Genomic DNA, 4,278 nt, shown 5'->3' with positions numbered 1-4,278 from the left:
TGCTGGGGGATTGAACCGCGGTCCCTGTGCTTTGCTAAGCTTGTTCTAAGTAGGTGCTTTAGACCACTGAGCCATCTCACCAGCCCCTAAATTTACCTTTTAAACAAGAACTTAGCGCCAGGTACACAACTCACTGGCACAGCATCTGCCTGGCAAGCATAAGATCCTGAGTTTGATTTCCTGTATTATAGAGGGGGGAAAAAAAAACAACAAAACATCTTATAGTTGTTTAGGTCCTGTTGTGAGGCTGATTTTGGAGTATCTCAGATTGACTAACTTTTTTTTTATGCATTTCGTACAGAGTCTCACTATGCAGCTCAGCTTGGACCCCTAGTTATCCTGTTTTTAGCCTCCAAGCACTGGGATTATAGGCGTTTGCCACTGCGCCCAGTCTCAGTGGGTTGGCGAGGCATGTGGTGCCTGGGATTAAACCTAGGTCCCTGTGCTTGGCCATCAGGGTGACTAATCTTTATATAAGAGACTTATTGAATACTTTGACAGGTGTGGTGGCACAGCGTTCAGGCTGAGGCAGAAAAGGACTTCCACAAGTTCAAGGCCAGGCTGGGCTACACAGTAAGTCTGTCTCAAAAAAAAAGGTACTTTAGGGCTGGAGAGATGGCTCAGTGGTCTAAAGCACCTACTTGGAACAAGCTTGGCAAAGTACAGGGACCACAGTTCGATCCCCCAGCACCACATGCCAGCCAGTTGCGCCCCCTGGTGGGCTGAGCTGGCCACACACACACACACACACACACACACTAAATAAATGTTAAAAAAATAAATAAATAAATAAATAAAATAAAAAAAATAAAAAATAAAAAAAAATAAAAAAAAAAAAGGTACTTTTAAGTGCACTTACACTTCCTCATAAACAAAGTCAACTCCATTCAGCCCAAATCAAAGGATGGCTTTAGTAACTATTCACAGCAAAATGGATTAACAACATAAGTAAGTGATTCTAAAAACTACATCAACTATCATGTAAATATACTTTTTGATCCACTTTTTTAGTTGAGAGACTCTTGCTATGTTGTTCAGGCTGGCCTTCAACTCACTATGTAGCCTAGGCTGCCCTCAAACTCTCAGTGGTCCCTCACCTTATGGCTGAATTACAGGCACATGCCACCGCACCCAGCTTTGACTCAATCTATGCTGGGAGTTGTCACATGTGCTAAAACACCCTGTACTGACTTCAGCAAACACTTAATGCCTTTAGCTTTCCACTGACAGATCATACATTCTAAGCTGCACCTGGAGGAGAATTTCTTTTTGAATGATTGGATACTTCCAGAGCAACCCAGTGGAATGTCTACCTGGATAGTCATTTATGATTTCAAGGGTTAATACAAGGTTATTAAGGCCAGCACTGAAGCAAGAACATGAGGAAGCCTCGACTGATGTGGCGGGGTTGGGCACCTTTTAAGGCTTCTGAAGTCTACTGAAAATTTCAGGTTGACATTGTCCTAGAGCAGCTCCCACGTTCTGAGGACAGAGTCTAGGCTCTGGGGTCACAGCCTAACTGCCTATGCAGGCTGAGCAGCTAGCTTAGACATGCAAAATCTGAGTGCAAATTCAGGCAAGTTATCAAACCCCACAAATGTGTCACCACAGAGGATTATTTGTGACCACTTGAGCGAGTAAGAGAGACGAATGTGTGGCAATCCTTTGGCACATAAGTACTATTTATTGTTTGCTAGTTCTAATACTACCAATAACTTATTCTAATAAAGCTAGAATTGGTTATAAAAAAGTAATACAGCTGTAAGTTCTTACAATTTCTAGAAAAATAAATGCTTTAATAATACAACTCTATTAACAGCTGCTTTTATTCTTCACACTGGACTATATTACTCCAAGGACCATGGCAGTTTTCACCTTTGAAAACAATAGTCTCTAATACACCATTCACTGCTCCTTTTTATTCTGAGATGCCAGAAAACATAACAAAGATCGGGCTCTCTCAGACTTGCTCTATTCTACAGGGGTCATGGGTCATTTAAGCTTGCAGATACACAAGAAACTGTTCTTGCCAAATATGCTATGTTTGACATCTTGATACTCAATGAATACTAACAGAACATCTTTCTTAAAGTAGTTACATTAAAAAAAAAAAATCAGATGAAAATACCTAGAAATTAACAGATGAAAATATAGAGAAAAATTTAAGAACAGGGAAAAATCTAGTTTCACCTTTTAAGAGAGCCTCAAAACAGTTCACTGGAAGACATGACCTCATCGAAGGTGGGAAAGAGGCAAAGAAAAAAGGGGCTGCAACATTTTTTTCTGTTATCAGTTAAGTGTCCAAATGCTCAAATCAAACCTTCTACACACTGGAACAGGCCAGTTCCTTTGTCACACAGAGTTGAGAAGAAATCCAATTCAGTAATTATATTATGGGTACCGAAATGGCACCTAAGCTGTAATTCTGGCCTACTTATGGAACTATTCCAGGAAACAGCCAGACAAAAAACCCCATAAACATTCCGGTAACCATTCCAAATAATTATTTCTATTATTTTCTACCAACTCTGGTACACACACATCACCAACACCTGATATGTGAACATTTTCCCTGCAAAATACCAATCTACCTATACAATTATTTTAAAAATCATTTTTTTAAAACATACAAATACAGTCACATCCAAATATTCATATCAACTTATCTTAAAGAAAAACGGTGGAATACAGGAGTTAAAATTTTATTTTTAGCTCCTTTTTCCCTTCTAATGTGGTCCACAACAAGGTGCTAGATATGTGTAGGCCTCAGTTGTCTCAATTCTAATGTGAAAACATTTGCCCCTGTCTTACTCACAAAAGGCTCTGGAGGCTGTTAAGATGTAAAGTATTCTGAAAAACTTACAACTGTTAGCATACTGTCATTAATATAGAGGAAACAAAATGCTATATATACTACCATTTAGGTCACTCTTAACATATTTATGGAAAATAAACTTGTCTTTGCACATTTAATTTTTAAAAGGTCAAGTAGATTAAACTTCATCAATATTAGGACTCTTTCATGGGCGCAGAACAGTACAAATGAAGAAAGTACATCTAATATTGTAAAAGCCAACATAGGGCTAAAACTAAACACAGCAACAAAATTTCATTGTTAAGTATGTCCAAGATAATACTCACTGAAAGCGGGAAGCTTATACTGCCAGAGGAACAGCTACAACAGAGGAGGGGAACTACTTTGTCTCTGGAATGAATTTTCTTCCTTCCAATTCCATTCCTTCTTCTTGTACCTAAGACGGAAAGTTAAGTTCAGTAATCCAGGTGGAACACAGGTCAGATCGGAGTTTTTGAAAAATTACAACTCAATCGAACAATTTCTGGAAAAAGAAAGCCATAGAGAACAGGCTCTCCTTCCTTCAAAACATTTCTAACATGAAGTATCAGGCTGCAACAGTCGTCCCCTGCCCTGAGTCACCTCATCCTGAGCGTCATGACCCAGGGAGAACACTGAGGATCAAAGGTTTTATTGATCTTGAACAGGAGTCACACATTAAAATTTGCCCACCACCAATTTGGGTCAAAACTGGCTTTCAGGCTAGGATATCCGATTTTAAGGCTCTCCACTGGCTCCAGAATACACATTCCAAAATGCTCTATAAAGATAATTCTTAAAAATTACTGGACAATATGCCTGGGTCAGGGACTTGAGGGCAGGCCGCACTGTTACGCCAGGAGGAAGCTGGAAATGCTAAGTGTTGCTAAGAGCCATCCATCCTTACCCTTAGTCTTGCATAAATCGCTTCATAATCTCTTCATCAACTCTGCACACTCCCAGTAATAAAGTGAGCTATTCCAAGATGTAAACAGCAGACTCCAGGCCCCACCCACTATATCCTAGGAGAGGGCAACGAAAGAGGATAGGCCCAAAGGGATAAGGGCGAGGGAGCGTGGCAGAGTTCAGATCAGGACAGGGAATGGAGGAGCGCAAGTATGAAGGGCAAAACCCACAGTCCAGGACGGAGAGACATACAACCCAATGAGTGTAAGGTGGAGGACGGATAAAGTAATGGGCGCCAGGGCTGGCACATGGAACGGGGGACTCGCGCTAGGCCTGAAGAGAGAGGAAAGCGGAGAAAGCGCGCGTTGAAGAGTTCAGCACGAGTGGAGGGGCGGGGAGGGGATAGGCGGGCAGGGGGCAGAGGCGAAAGGTACGGAGCAGGATGTGCGGCAGCAGGGTGGGGGGCGCCGGGGTCGCGGAGCCCGCAGCAGAGCGACAGGTAGACAACCAGGGCGAGCCGCGGGGGTGGCGTCCACGCG

The 4,278-nt window shown here is 42.0% G+C and overlaps 1 protein-coding gene across 2 annotated transcripts in view; it reads right to left on the bottom strand.

The window, feature by feature from the left end:
- The window catches only part of Ammecr1l (AMMECR1 like), a 25,128-nt gene that overhangs the window by 19,863 nt on the left and 987 nt on the right, over positions 1-4,278 (bottom strand). Inside the window, exons 1-2 of one of the 2 annotated variants that reach the window (XM_023709709.1) lie at positions 3,741-4,112; positions 3,142-3,251 (exon numbers count right to left, since the gene is read on the bottom strand). The gene's annotated coding sequence lies outside the window, so the exon portion shown is untranslated. Of the gene's footprint in view, positions 1-3,141; positions 3,252-3,740; positions 4,113-4,278 lie in introns of those variants that run through there. The other variant, XM_004626316.3, reaches the window with a different exon arrangement.

This window comes from Octodon degus, unplaced genomic scaffold, assembly GCF_000260255.1.
Source record: "Octodon degus isolate 3935 unplaced genomic scaffold, OctDeg1.0 scaffold00014, whole genome shotgun sequence".
Lineage (NCBI taxonomy): Eukaryota > Metazoa > Chordata > Mammalia > Rodentia > Octodontidae > Octodon > Octodon degus.
The sequence above is the reverse complement of the archived record's forward strand: the minus strand, read 5'-3'. Positions and strand labels throughout refer to the sequence as shown.